Source organism: Haliotis rubra, unplaced genomic scaffold (genome assembly GCF_003918875.1).
Source record: "Haliotis rubra isolate DU_JTF1 unplaced genomic scaffold, ASM391887v1 Scf210, whole genome shotgun sequence".
In the NCBI taxonomy this organism is placed as follows: Eukaryota; Metazoa; Mollusca; class Gastropoda; order Lepetellida; family Haliotidae; genus Haliotis; species Haliotis rubra.
In genome coordinates, this window is record NW_025766115.1 from 24,857 (window position 1) to 41,435 (window position 16,579).

At 38.9% G+C, this 16,579-nt stretch overlaps 1 long non-coding RNA gene across 1 annotated transcript in view; it reads left to right on the forward strand.

Moving 5' to 3' along the window:
- Positions 1-1,854: 1,854 nt before the first annotated feature.
- The window catches only part of LOC124276600, a 41,310-nt gene continuing 26,585 nt past the window's right edge, over positions 1,855-16,579 (forward strand). Inside the window, exon 1 of the long non-coding RNA XR_006898584.1 lies at positions 1,855-1,927. This is a non-coding gene — a long non-coding RNA (uncharacterized LOC124276600). The remainder of the gene's footprint in view (positions 1,928-16,579) is intronic.

The following is a 16,579-nucleotide window of genomic DNA, read 5'->3' on the forward strand; positions in this document are numbered from 1 at the left end:
TCAACGTGCAGGGACCCATTGGCTTGAAATCTCTGCCACAGTCTATCAAGAGCACACTGACTCACATTAAAGCGGACAGCAACCTGCCGCTCCGTTTGACCAGATTCCAAAAGGCCTATAGTCTCACCCCTTTCAGCAAGTCTCATTTTTAGCTGCGATTTCAAACAGGTACCTGATCAGTGAACGACTATGAAAAAGCATGAATGCATGTGTATTGTCCTCAAATTTCCATGGATGGAGCGACTTGCACGTGCAAATCACTGACATTAAGTGGCAGATGGATTTCCATCTTGACTATTTGAATAAAACAATGTGCCATTTGTAACAGAATGTATCGAACGTTAAAGAATGACATTTCAACGGCTCCATGTGTTTTACAACACTGTTAAGAAAGTTTGTAAAGCGTTCAGTTGTACATATTTCAAACATTTGACCCTTCATTAATGACGCCGAGTATATACTGAATTATGTTATAACACCAAATGTCCAACCTAAGTTTGACAACCTACTCCAAGCTAAGACAGTTTGGTTGTCCTGTGTGTAACGCCGCTCCCAGCAATTTTCCAAATAAAAGATGACAGTCTGTAGATAATTGATCCTGGACCAGACACGCCAGTCACTAGCATCGATCTATGCAACTGGGATACGATTATATGCATTAACCACGTCAGCGAGCATCCGATCCCGTTAATCGCTTGTTACCACAAGCATGGGTTTCTGAAGATCAGGTTATAACAACATCTTCACGGATCGTGTTTTCGAACACCAAAAGAGGGTGATCATAATATAAAAACCCAACATTTCAAAGTAAATTGTTTTGTCACGCAATTCAATATTAAAACAAAGTTACACTACTGACTGACTGACTGAGTTTGGTTTTACGCCGCTTTTAGCAATATTCCAGCAATATCACGGCGGGGGACACCAGAAATGGGGAACACCAGAAATGGGCTTCACTCATTGTACCCATGTGGGGATTCGAACCCGGGTGTTCGGCGCGACGAGCCAACGCTTTAACCACAAGACTACCCCACCGCCCCAAAGTTATACTGAGATTAGTCTATGTTTTGTTGTGTGTTTTGGCATTTTTTACGCTCAAACAGAGAACATCGTGGTTAGATATCCTCAGTTTCAACAACCGTTCCGGACCGGTGGCGTAGCCTAGTGGTTAAAACGTTCGCTCGTCGTGCCGAGGACCCGGGTTCGATTCCTTACATGGGTACAATGTGTGAAGCCCGTTTCTGGTGTTATCTATGGTGATATTGCTGAAATATTTCTAAAATGGTGACATGCATTTCATCATTACGATGATTTGCTAATAACAAACCCCGGCGAAAACTGATGAATTGATTTTATACATAAGGTGAGACATAATGTTGCGTAAAGACTTGAGACCTGAGGTTAGGTGGCTGATTGGGTTCCAATTAGTGTATTGAATGTCTTCAACTTGAACGGGCCAATATTGGATCAGTGATTGAAAGACTGAATTTATATGTACTCGATAAAAATAAATTCCTAATAACCAAATATAACAATATAAAGACACGTATAAATACAGGATATATTCATAACAATAATAATAAATATAATATATATGTTAACTTTTAAATCTATATTATGCGTGGTTAACATCATATTATTGATTTGGTGATAAGTGATCTCTGAACCATATATTTTGAGGGTCACGGTGAAAACAGACTGGCCCCGGGCCTCTGTTGAGGTGTTAGCCTGGTTCCCTGGGTATTCTGCGCTGATGCTACACTGCCTTCGCTAACTATTAGGGAGCCGCCAAGGTACCAGGTCGTTGAGGAGAGAAGCAGGAAACCAGTCTCTTCTAAAATAGCTACAGCCGCGCTCGCAACGGAAATCTGTATATATTCGAGTTTCAACCCGAAGCCGAGAGGTCACATAGCGGTGGCACTCGAACGTAAGTAAATGCAACAGCTTACAATTCGTAGGTAGAGCATCCAATAACATCTACTCGTTCACTGTCTTTTCTAAATTTACGGACAAGGGTCAAAAGTTTTTCCCACCATGGCCGCCGTAAGATAACGAGTTATCAGGTTATGAGGGGGCGTATATTTTCAGGAGTTTGGGACACCTGCACTTTACGGGTCCCTGCCTTGGTAAGTAGACAGACAGCTTTGCGCTTGCAGGCGCCCAAGGCACATGTTTATAATGCCTCGGCAGTAAGCCACGCGCGCAGCGGAGGGTAGCCTAATGGTTACAGCGTCCGCTCATCACGCTGTAGACCCGGGTTCGATTCCCCACATAATTACATCTTGTGAAGCCATTTCTGGTGCCCCCGCCGTGATATTGCTAAAAGCGGCCTAAAACCATACTCACTCACTCATTATGTGTATAAGAGAAGCATGCGAGAGCGGGCTGATCTTCGTTTGGAGACATTTTAGACGAAATTAGAAGTCATTTTCGTGGCAAAAGTTTATTTTAAAACTTCATCTGATAGTTTAAACACGAATTTTAGTAATGTCCCAAAACATCAACCCAGTCGTTAGTAATCAAGGGGAAATCCTGATGATGTTCCTTTTCTTTGATTGGTCAATTCTGGACGCACGTGTCGAATGTTCCAAATAAGGTAGTGGGTTACTACGACTGCCACAACTTTTACTCGCACGGTTGGTGAGTTGTATTTTTGCTTGTCGCTTGATTTCAGTCTTGTGTATTTGACCTGCTTAGCTATGGCTGTAAGGAGAATGAGGATGATTTGTTTGAGTTGTGTAGAGGTGAGGGAAAGCTGATGGATTTGTTGGCAGTCTAAGTGAACTTAGGCTCAGTATTATTTGTTACACTGCTATACTGAGTGTAACAAAACCTAGTAGAAGGTCGCGTCAGCTAACCTTTTGGACTGACCAATCAGAGCCAAGTGATTCGAGCGAGAGAGGATGGTGTAGTGAGAGAAGCAGAGTGGGTGGAGTGAGTGGAGTCGTGTCGGTGGTAGTGAATCAAGCTGAGGGAAGGCGGTGTAGTGAGTAGAGTGGAGTATATGGAGAGACAGGAGTTGAGTGAGTGAGTCGAGCGAGGGAAGAGAATGGAGTGACTGGATTTGAGTGGGTGGAGTGAGTCGAGCGAGAAAAGATGGTGTAGTGAGTAGAGCAGAGTGGGTGGAGCGATTGGAGCCAAGTGAGTCAAGCAAGGGAAGAGGATGTAGTGAGAGTAGTGGAATGAGTGGAGCGAGAGAAGATGATGTCGTGAGTGGAGCAGAGTGGGTGGAGCGATTGGAGCAGGAGTGGAGTCAAGGGGGAAGATGGTGAAGTGAGTGGAGTGGATAAGGTGGAGTGAGTGGGAGCAGAGTGAGTGAGTCGGCGAGGGAAGATGGTGTAGTGAGAGTAGTGGAATGAGTGGAGCGAGAGAAGATGATGTCGTGAGTGGAGCAGAGTGGGTGGAGCCGATTGGAGCAGGGTGAGTCAAGCAAGGGAAGATGGTGTAGTGAGAGTAGTGGAATGAGTGGAGCGAGAGAGAGATGATGTCAGGAGTGGAGCAGAGTGGGTGGAGCAATTGGAGCAGGGTGAGTCAAGCAAAGGAAGATGGTGAAGTGAGCGGAGAGGTATGACTTAGTGAAGTGGAGAGGGGAGGAAGAATGAAGTGGGTGTATTGTAGGGCTGTGCAATATAACTGGTTTACCGGTATTTACCGATTCAGACATGAAAACGATATGTATTGCGATACGCTGATCGAAAACCGGTATTTTGACATGCATTCGGAAAACTTCGTAACACTCGAAAATCTTCGGATATTTCCATTTGTGCCAAAGATTATTTACATTTATATTTTGCCATCATTAAAAGTTTTTATAAAGCCTAATCAAGCATTGTGATTTTGTTGTGGTTTTGCTTTACAAATCAAGCATTAACTTCGATTATAAGTAGGGTTTTTGTTAAAAATAATTCTTGCAATATATTGTAATACATATCACAATACATGCTTTTGCATCACGATATATCGCAGTACGAAATTCCCTGCAATACCCACCCCTAGTGTATTGAGTGGAGTGGTGTGGGTGGAGTGACTGGAGCAGAGAGGGTGGAGCGTTTGGAGTGGAGGGTGTCAAGCGAGGGAAGAGGGTGGAATGACTGGAGCCAAGTGACTTTGTGAAGTGGAGAGGGGAGTGGGTGTAGTGAGTGGAGTGACTGGAGTTGAGTGGGTGGAGCGGATTGAGTGGAGGGGAGCGGAGCAGAGTGATCGGAGAGGAGTGCGTGATATGAGATGAGATTGTTTTTGTGTAAGCATTCTAGTAATTTTGGCTACGTCAAACATTTATTTCACCAAACTGGTATTTGGGACTGTTAAAAAGTGTAACATTAAACTTAAAGGGCCAATGATCCAGAGCGATTATGTTTCCCGCCAACAGTCTAATTACGAAACCAAGCTGCAGGCTGATCACTACCTGCTCACTCGACCGAGACGGACGCTAGGACTGGGCTACCGTCCACCATTGCAGAATTTCTTCAACCTAAACAGTGGGACATTAGGAAGGGTGGACGCCCGTTATTTGAAAATATCCCCGGTAGTTCTTGTCAGACTAATAAAGAATCCCAGCAGTGTAAACATTTTCAGATTTTCTAATGCCTGGATGGTATAATGACTGATCCAATTTGATCCTAATTCTGTGCTTTTTACCTCGATATTCAATCATGTCATGTAAACAAATGATGTTTATTACTCATGCTATGATATTAAAAACACACATTTGATGTATTTGAGTCCATAAACTAAACAACCCCACCTTGCCATTGCTAGAAAAATCTGAAAATTTGCTTAGGTAAATAGGTATGTACAGCAAAAATGTGTATATGTATTTCTTACGCAACAATGCAGTTCGGTTCGTATCCTCAGGACAGTGTCAGCCTATATGTTTTTTGTCAGGCAATCAAAATTGCATGCAATCCAGCGATTACTACTCCCTTTCTGTAACCCATGTTTGGTGGTAAACCTACACATTATTTGTCATCATTCACTTGATGGTCAGTTGATGAATTTATAACAGGTATAATTAGTGGTCACACCCTCAGATTACCCGACAATGGTTCCCATTTGGCATTTCTCGTGTCTGGAGTAAATACACAACATTATAGAACGAAGTCTGATGTGGCAACTGTTTAACATCTTATGTAATATGCGCATGGAAGTGCAGCAAAAGGGATTATCAGCTGAGTTACAAAAACAAACATCAATCAAAGGTTTAACCGATAACTCGCTGATTGATTAATGGCCTTTATCATGCACAGCGGATTTGTCAAAAGGTAGTGTTTGTGTATGTAGATTTACTCATCTATACTGAATACACCCTGTCGTAAAGTGCCTCTGTAGAAATAACATCCTTCCTTCAAAGGATTAACCGCCAATACATTGATTGATTGTTCATTATTGGCTAACTAAATTACTTTTTTAAAGAATGGTGGACATCATGCAATTAGTTGCCAGGTGTGCTATCTTGGGTGACCAATCAGACGCTACACCAATATGAAAAATCTGCAACGAGATATCACTTTTTCTCATATTAGACTGTTACAAGACTTCTGTTACAAGGATTCTTTGTCAGCTGAAGGTGAATGGCATGCCATTCCTTTATGTGGATATTGATGGCTACATTCCTGGAACAAGGAAGGAGAGCCTGACATTGTTGTCTGTTTTAATATTTGCATTTGCATTTTGTTTTTATTCATTTGTTGTAGCATAATACAGAATCTTTTTTTTTGCGGAAGTGTAGTGAGACAGACAACACACACTAGGTCGCACTTTGGGCGGTCTGTGTGTGAAATTATACTAAATCGACGTTGGCAATCTACAAAATGTCTATATATTACAGTCATGTTATAAATTCACAATAAGGATAAGCAGATCGTGTGCAGCGAACATTTTGTGTCTGTCCGCCAGCGCGAACGCAAGAAGTGACGTACCATGTTTTCGGGTTACTCGTTATAGCGCAGGGTCACGACCTTGTATGGAAGCCCAGGTGATGCATTCTTCTCCCAAGAAGTCAACAAATACAACCTGGCATTTTAATGAAAAGTCAAGTGAACTGGTCATTTTTTTCTTGATTATTTGAGTAATTTTTGGTGAAAATTGTTAAAAATAAACATATTTACAGGTAAGTTATTCAATCATGTGCACATTCATTCTTGGCACGCCATGGCAGGGACAATAAACATGATAAAACACGTCTTGTCTGCGCAGTACAGTGACATCGCAGCAGTATTTTAAATGAACCCAGTGGTCACAAGCCGAGACGAATTCTGCACCACGAAAAAAATATGTAAGAGATGACCGGTACCAATTCGGTCTTCCTTAGTTTTTTTTATTATGTCGGCAACATTCCATTAGAGTCACGTGATGTTTATGCTTGGCTTTTCACTCTAGCAGACGATGGTCCGCTTGACAAGTTACGAGCTTTATTTCAAAAGTTATGATCACATTTATGAAGGTTCTGAAAGTGCATTACATTCTAGGGTAGAATTTTAGTACTTTGACAACTTACGTGAAATCTGGATATTTCAAACATTTTGTGTCCCGTTGCCACGGAAGCTTCTGCAAGACTATGCTTACAGGTGCCGCTTACTCTCTGTAATGCTGAAAAAAACACATACTCAAAACATGGTACGACACGGTATGTAACATGAGGCAATTCCTGCCTGTACTTATAAAATACATTAAAATCTACCACCATGTATAGTGTAATAAAACACACTTTTGCCCTGAACTATTATAGTTAAAGCACGAGGACGCGAAAGTGTGTTTTATTACACTATAATGGTGGTAGGGCGAAGTGTATTTCTTTTCTAAGATGCCAAATTTAATACTTTCTAAAGATAATTATGATTAAATTAAGGCAGAAAACAAACGACGGTGTCGGTGACCTAAATTAAGAATCCTCGCACAGGGCTAACTGGCGCGCTGTTCTATTGATGTGTCTGCCCCCTACGTTAAGACGAACGTTACCAGAAAAAAAAAAATGATAACAGTTTGATGACGGTTTACGTTCGGATTAAATATCTTCTCTGAATTATTTTAATTACATCTGTCATTAACGTAAACCATATGGGGCAATATGAACGTTACATTTCTACTACCAGCGTAAGTTTAGATCAGTACATCCAGAGGAAGTTGAGTAGTCAAGCGACATTTCACAATTGCATTGTGGGAATGTAAACATTACGAACGTTACCGTGTCGCTGAAAACTTGTGAGTCGAAATGACACATTTTAACCGTCGTAAAACATAAACGTAATGTTTCCACCAGTGATGTTAGCTGCGTGAAGCAACAGCAAACCAAGAAACTGGATGCAACGGTGTAGTTTATTGTAGGAGGCCGTACGAGGCGATGACAACTGACATGCATCGTGACGTCGCTTACATTGTGACGTAATGTAAAATGGTTCGATTACGAGGGGGCACACTAGAATGGCGCAGTGACGGGATAACGTCATTCAATTGTTACGTCATAAAAAATCTATACCTTTATTGTCTGATAATGTTTTTTTTTCGATTGTTCTAACACGCTTCTTTTCCTGATATAAGACATCTCTGAGAAACATTGTGTTCCACACCCAACACTTTTGTCAGGCGCATTGGTGAGTTTGAAGAAATATTGACACTACCTCATTTCTTATAAACCATGAATTGTTTAAGAATAATTAGGAATGGCAGTTTCATTTAGTTATGTTAACCTAAGTATTAGGTGAATTATATGAATATGCATTTAACTTTGAGGCTTTTGAGAACTTTCTTAGTTTTAGTCTGTTACATAACTACACATCAATGCCTGGAACACCTGGAACAAGGATACAGGAACAAGCTAGACATGTTAGATTTTCTTACCTGAAGTTGCCCTGTATCAGGTTCTGTCAATACATGATAAGATTCACCTCATGGAGAAAAGAACAAGGAACACTGTGTAGAAACAACTCCTGTAAACTCATCACATGACACTGTATAATGCTAGAGAGGTAAACAATATCTGTATTGTTATTCATCTTGCATACTTACCTTGTTCTCAAAGAATGCTCTTGGGAACTTGCATAGTTTCTTGAGTTGAACACTGCTATTTTCTGTACTTGAATCAAAATTTTCTTTTGTCGTGAAGATTCGATTTCATCATATACATAGAATATCTTTGATGTTGAGGAGAATAACATTATTCAATGTACAGTTCACAGAAAATGGCTCCTTAAATGTTATGCTAGATGAGTGATATATCTATTTCTGGCACACTATAACTTTGGTTGCTGTACTTGCAGTCTGTTCTAAAATCTGTCAAGTTTGTTGGACTGATAAAGTAAATTGGCAGCATTTTCAGCATTTTCAGTTTCACTTTATGGGCGGAAAATGAGTGTGTTCTTACTTGACAAAAACACATTTTTACCAGACTTGGCTATTAGACTAGTGGGTCTCTACTTCAGTTTCTTAGGATATCTTCATTGAATTTATGAATCATTGGATATTGTTCTCACCCCAGGAACCTTATTAGTTTTCATTAGGATTGCTTCTTCATATTGTGTAGTATATCATTCCTAATATATTTATGAGAGGTCTTGTTCATGTGTTGAACATCAGATGAACATCAGCTAATTGGGTTTCTTTTGATGTGAGATGTTCTTGGATATTTTTGCTCATTCTACTATTGCATTCTATGTCATATCAGTGTTCTGTTGTATCTCATCTTCTTGTTTTTCCAAGATATACTATATTTTAAACTTGATAACATGCCTTCTTTGATACTTCTGAAGTTTTCTCTAATACAGTTTTGAAATTATGTAATTATTATTTCTTGTTCAATGAAAGTTTTCCTTTAAATCGCCTCAATAAATGATCAATGTCTCTGAAAAGCCATTTTCCTCTCAAGCTCATATCAGGTTTGAGAACACATAATTCCTTCATAAATTTATATGTGTTTTTCTTTATATTTCAGTGACTGTTTTGTTTAATTTCATGTTTCAATTCTCTTCAAGTTCAAGCATGGTTGAGGTCATAAGTTTCCACTGTTTCTACTTCATTTAGCTTCTGGATTATTTATACAGTGTTGTAATTTCCTAAATCAGTTGAAGGGTCAAAGCTAAATTTCAAACCCCATGTTACTATGTGTATAAACTATTATCAGATTCTTGAAAACACATGGGGTCATCCTTATGAAAATATATATACATTTGTAGAGATAATCTCAAACCTTCAATAGATCTTCATTTCCCTACTCTTGGCCTTTTTAAGTGGATAATAGACTTCATTGACAGAGTTTCTCTTACAAATATCGTTGAAATTCCATCCATATATTCAGGGTGGAAATAACCCATTACCCAACATCCCAGACCAGTGTTTTTTTCTGTCGGGCAAGCAAATCTGTATATCAAGCTGTACCGGTGTCCAGTTGACTTTCCAATGTTAATTATGTTGTTTATTTAAGAAATCAACAAGAAAATCAGCCAGTATAGTGGGAAAATTATCAGGGCAAATTATTTCACATGTGTCACTGTACCGGAGTAAAACTAGCAATTTTAAAGTTATTTCCACTCCTGTATATATAATTACGAATAACAACAATAATAATAGAATTTTGATAATTACTATATCAAAAAGACTTTCTTCACAATGGATGTATAACAGTGTCGAACAATCCAACACAAAAATTAATTGGAAACATGGCAAGAAATTGTAAATTACAGTATTTTTGACATTGCAGGCTGATATTACAGAACAGTTCAGTCAGTTTTCATAAATCTGGTTGACATATGAAATATTAACTTACCTATTTGTGTTGGTGTTTGGGTGAAGATGGCCATTCTTCTTTTTATCCCCCGCAACGCGTTTTGCGGGGGGTATTAAAATGGACTCCGACCGTCCGTCCGCCATCCATGCACATTTGTCTTTTCCGGAGCAGAACTCTAAAACCGTTCAATATTTCTTTACCAAACTTGGCACATACATCGATCTGGTGGTGTACTGGTGCCTTTTGGTAGTTTTGGAATTCTGAATAAAATATTTTTGGCGTTTCCATGGCAACAAGTTCAGCTTTGACTGAAATTGGTGGTAGTGCTCTTTTCCGGAGCAGAACTCTAAAATCGTTCAATATTTCTTCACCAAACTTGGCACATGGATAGATCTGGTGGTGTACTGGTGCCTTTTGGTACTTTTGGAATTCTGAATAAAATATTTTTGGCATTTCCATGGCAACAGGTTTTACTTATGCCTGAAATTGGTGATAGTGCTGCTTTCTTGAGCAGAACTTTAAAAACCTTTCAGTAGTCTCCTTCCACTTTTCTATATACACACCTAAATATTTGACATAATCATAACTTGTAGACAAAATCATGAAAAGTATTTTGCCATTGGGGGGGATATTGATGACTTTGTGTTCTTGTTCTTCTTCTTTGAAGTTATTTCTATATCAGTGCCTGAACTATGACAACTTTTCATGAAGGAAACATTGTACTATCTGAGAAAGGTATTGTGAACTCTTTGGTTATAAACCCAGAGGTGAAATGTTTTTACACTCTTAATTAATTCCAACAACCTTCAACTAGTTACCAGTTAGACACTGACACTGGGGATGGGTAGAGAAGGGAGGGAGGTCTTGGCATCTGAGGGAGAAAGTGGTGCGAACATTTCACAACCAACTTTGGTGGCATTTTTCGGCAGCTGTGTTTGAGTGATTGGGAATACACACTCATTTTTGACATGACAGTAACTGTGCAGGAATTTACAGCAAACACATGTGTAGTTCCCATAAGGTCATCAGTTCAGTTTAGGTGTCTCATGTATAGAAGATGCTTTCCTTATACGTGAATGCTATGTTATGTACATGTACTATAAAAAAACAGTAACACTTCATAAGTTTCAAATGAGTACAGTCATATGTTTGTTGTATTTCTCACGTTTGCTGCAAACATTTTAAGATTGTGTTGCAGAAACACATTCCAGTATTTGACAGATGATATTATGTACAATATATCAAAGGTTGAATATAATCAATGAACATATGTATAGGTGAATTACCATCATCTTTGGATATGAGTATTTGTCTGTTTCTAGACTTAACTAACCTGAATTGGTGAAAGTGGAAACTCCTAGTTAAAGCTGAAAATGGCTCAATCAACTGAATAGAGACCAGCTTGTGTTAGCACTGACTGAGCAGACTAGCCATAAACATGTCAACAGATGCTTCCCTAATTGCTACTGAGTAACTGTCTGTTGAGATCTGTTGCTGTGCACTAGATTTGAAACAAGAATTCCATGGAGGAACTGACTTTATGGAAGGCGTGAGAACCTACTGTTCATTTGAACAAGGTGGTTATGTCATATGGGACATTTTGTTGGAGACATGATAATGTTTGTCAAATAATTTGTAAATCTGTGAATGAATTTGGATGGGAATGTATATGGTTAAGTAGTTTCTTAATTTTCAATGCATGTAAACAGATAATGTTGCCTTGATTTTAACCCATGTATAAAATATGTTGAAAAGTTAAAGTGTGACCCATTTAGGTATTAAATATGAATTTTGATAAATATGTCTACTATTGGACAAGTAAATGTAAGAAGGACTGTGGAGTAAGGTCTTATCTTGAAAAGTTTCGGTTGATAGACTGACATGTTCAGCAATCCAGTGATTTTGGTTGGTAAATTTGATCAAATGTATTCAAATACATGTGTATGTTAATGTGGGGTTTTATCATTTTTTGTCAAGAAGAAAGCATTGAAGAAAAATCATGAATATTATACATGTAGTTATAAGAGTGCAGGTATTACTGAAGATGGGAAAGGTAATTATCATAAGTAATTCTTGCCATCTCCTAACCTATCTAACAATCTTAATAGGTTATAGGAATATGCTTGAAGTATTGAGCTCTTAGACTGCAGCCCAGGTTCAGATGACTATGACTGTTTCACTCAAGACTTGCATACATCACTATTTTCGTCACCCAAATGTAAATAATATTCACAATTTAAATCATCTCTAAGCATTCGAACCATATTGAACCACTGAATTGCTACCAAATCAACGTGAAAATCATAACTCAGTTTCGGTGCTGTAACTTCAGACTTCAGAGTGGAATGTGGCCGTCATACAAACACCCGTATAATGAACGCTCTCTGCCTCTTTTGTCATGCTGCTGGCCTTGATTACATCGAAGATGAACTCCATATTTTATTAATATGTCCGAAATATTCCCAACAAAGATCTGATTGTTTTTCAATACATCTGACTCAACCAATCGACAATTGAAACCTTCATCCGATTGTTGTCATCAGACAATATACATATTTTATAATAATTGAGTAAATATCTTTTCACAAGTTCACCGTTAGAAGGAATGAATAACTGTAAAACAAATCAATACTAAACTTTACTTAGCTTTACTCAGTATGTATTTATTACTTTTGCCAAATGTATGTATTATGGGCCTTGGGCCTAAATTACTGAATAAACCTGTCTGTCTATTTATCAGAGTGCAGGTATTACTGAAGATGGGAAAGGTAATTATCATAAGTAATTCTTGCCATCTCCTAACCTATCTAACAATCTTAATAGGTTATAGGAATATGCTTGAAGTATTGAGCTCTTAGACTGCAGCCCAGGTCCGAAGTTTCTGATACCCCATGACTATCATGACCATTAACTTCCTCATAGCTAATGGTATGACATACCTATGATGCAGCTTCAAAAACAAAAAACACTTTTGAGTAGTATTTCATTGTTAAAACGAACTACAATGTTATGTACTGTGTGCTCAATCGAAACAAAAAAGATAGGCCGGGGCGCAAACCTCCAATACCAACCATCCAAAACCAAAAAACACACCCACTCGCACACGCACACGCACACGCACACGCACACACACACACACGGTTTCCAAACAGTCTCCAATTTGCTTCCCCTCAGCAGTGAAGATGTTATCAGCCCTTGAAACGCACCTCCTCTAGCCACTTGACGGACACTGTGGGAAATTCAAATCTGGATTTAAAAATGAGAAATATATTTTCAAAATGTATGTTTTGTAGACTCTCTGCATCAATACTTTTTGCTGTGAGTCTTCACAACATACTTCTTTATACTATGACTTAATATCAACCTGAACCGGTGAGTCATTTTGTGATATTTTGTGGAATGTACTTGAATATGACATTGCTTTGCATTTTAGGACAGCTTTGACAATCCAAGGAGGCCACACCCCATCTGTGTATAGGTTTGAACCCCGACCTTTAAGCAAAATTCTGTATGTTTTCTGTGGAAATACCATTCATTTCATTCTATACAATATTTTAAAAGCATACCATTCTAAAGCTGATTTCTTTCAAACTTATGTAATAAAGGACAATGAAAATAGAACAAAAACAAGGATTTTATTCAGTATCAGAGGTCACATGGCCAAAGGTACAAAGTGTAAGATCACCCATGTGCACAAGGGCAGGTGGGACAAATGTTATGCCATCTTAATGCAATGAAAATGTACAGCTTTTAAAAGTATGGCTTGTTTTCTTGTGTAATCCACATGATAATTAATGAAACATTAGTAGACCAGCTTTTGTGTATGTAATGCTTACTATATTTGAGATTCTTTTTGGTTTTGGTCAGATACCCTATAAGGCTAAATAGAATATTTTTTGGTATGACATGAAGCAGGATAGTGGCACATATATTTCTGATATTGAAATTAGGACAAAACAATGTATAAATATCTTAAAATATTCTGTAAAAATGTTGGTCCTGGACATGATTTTAATTGTTTTTCTTACAATATAGAAATCTATAAATTGTGAAAGAATAGTGATAACATGTAGTTTGGAATGCTTGGTATTCTTCGATAAATGTTTGTTATGCAGATCGGAAGCATGTGAACTCTTGTATTTGTTCAGTAGGACAGGTATGTGGAAATATATGGGATATCCAACTTATATCCATCCTCGATAATCTCCAGGGTATACATTCCGATCAATCTCCATTATACCCTGGTCACATCTACTGCTCATGCCGATGATTTTATTACCTCCCTTGGTTGGCTTTTTATCCAGTCAGGTGTCTATGCTGGGAAGTTGAGCCTACCAATCACAAATCACTTTCGCTTTTTAAATTATCTAACCAATTAAACTTGGCAACACAATAAGATCTTGTTGCAGAGGTACTCTGAAAGAGTTAGAAGGAGTTCTTGCACATATTTTTTAACGTTTCAGATCTGTCAATTTGTCTGTATGTTTTCGCAGATTTGACTCAGATTTGGGGGGAAAACATACAGACAAAACAAACAAAACAAACAAATCCAGACAATACCCCCTTTAGATTAGCTTTAGATTAAAGGTTCTGCTGATCTTTGATCAACACTTAATCCCCTTTGATGTTTTTATATTTCATATACCATTCACGTCCGTCTTTGATTCTGTGTGGTTTAGTTTTATACACAATGTACCCTTCCTGTCTTTATTCTGTGTAGGTCAGTTTTATATCCGATGTACCCTTCCCGTCTTTATTCTGTGTGGGTCAGTTTTATATCCGATGTACCCTTCCGTCTTTATTCTGTGAGGTCAGTTTTATATCCGATGTACCCTTCCTGTCTTTGTTCTGTGTGGAATGGTTTTATATCCGATGTACCCTTCCCTGTCTTTGTTCTGTGTGGTTTAGTTTTATACGCGTGTACCCTTCCCCGTCTTTGTTCTGTGTGGGTCAGTTTTATATCCGATGTACCCTTCCCGTGCTTTGTTCTGTGTGGAGTCGGTTTATATCCTATGTACCCTTCCACGTCTTTATTCTGTGGGTCAGTTTAATATCCGATGTACCCTTCCGTCTTTGTTCTGTGTGGATCGGTTTAATATCCGGCGTACCCTTCCTGTCTTTGTTCTGTGTGTAGATTCGGTTTTATATCAGATGTACCCTTCCTGTCTTTATTCTGTGTGGGTCGGTTTTATATCCGATGTACCCTTCCGATCTTTATTCTGTGTGGGTCAGTTTAATATCCTATGTACCCTTCCCGTCTTTATTCTGTGTGGGTCAGTTTTATATCCGATGTACCCTTCCGTCTTTATTCTGTGTGGGTCAGTTTAATATCGATGTACCCTTCCCGTCTTTGTTCTGTGTGGAGTCGGTTTTATATCCGATGTACCCTTCCGTCTTTATTGTGTGTGGACGTCGGTTTTATATCCGATGTTCCCTTCCTGTCTTTATTCTGTGTGGAGTCGGTTTTATATCCGATGTACCCTTCCGTCTTTGTTCTGTGTGGGTCAGTTTATATCCAATGTACCCTTCCTGTCTTTATTCTGTGTGGGTCAGTTTTATATCTGATGTACCCTTCCCGTCTTTATTCTGTGTGGGTCAGTTTTATATCGAATGTACCCTTCCCGTCTTTATTCTGTGTGGGTCAGTTTATATCTGATATACCCTTCCTGTCTTTATTCTGTGTGGGTCAGTTTTATATCCGATGTACCCTTCCTGTCTTTTTTCTGTGTGGGTCAGTTTGATATCTGATATCAAATAGTCTGCAGAGACACATGAGGATTCACAGTGGAATCAAGCCTTATGAATGTGGTGAATGTGGGAAAACATTTGCACGATCAGGTAATCTGCAGAAACACATGAAGACTCACACAGGAATCAAGCCTTATGAATGTGTGGAATTTTGGAAAAAAATTCCACGATCAAATAGTCTGCAAAGACACATGAAGATTCACACACGAATCAAGTCATGTGAATGTGTTGAATCTGGGGGAAATTTTACACAATCAGGTGACCTTTAGAAACACAAGAGCATTCACAAAGTGACTGAAGTTGGTTTTAAACACAGTTAAATGTTGTTTGACGTGCGAAATCTGTCAGGAACTGCTACACGCAATTGGCATGTAGGAAGTTGGATCATGACGAAGTGTTGTGGCATGAGCTCTCATCGTTTCACAGTAAGAAATTAGCAGATTGTAATAATGAGGGAGAAATAAGGCTAATGACAAGTGTTCATCTGGTCGACTAAGGGCGACCAGTAGAACGCAGGCGTCTCAGTGAGTGGACAGACGATTTGTTATTGGCTCCACAGAACCACCTGCATGCCCGATGTCCACGTGTGATCCCATGATTGGCGGACGTCATATTACTGCAAGACATATTTACTGTCAAGTCCAGCACTGGACCATTCGTCAAAGGAATCAAATTTTAATTTGGACTTCCTTGACAGAGTGTGACGTGGAGGGAATGGGTGTTTTCATGCCGTTAACGTCAGAGAGAACGATCGATTTGTGGGTGGCAGAACATCTTTGTTCTTCACGGACGTGCCAGTGGACAGTACTACCGTGACAACATCAGGCATTTTGTGTTTCAGAATGACAAAAGCACAGTATTATTACTCAGTGCCGACATCGTACGTTTGATTAGGAGTATGCTTTGTCTGAGACGGGATTGTCTTGAGTATAGAGTCCGATTCTCTCAATGTCAATGAAACACGGAAGTATGATGACAACCAATAAGCATGGTGTGTATTTCTACATCTGTAATCTATGAGGTGAATACACACATTCGTAATTTTGCAACAGTACTGTTTTTGCTCAGTGGACGGTACTACCATGACAACATCCTGGACGCATTTTGCAGAAA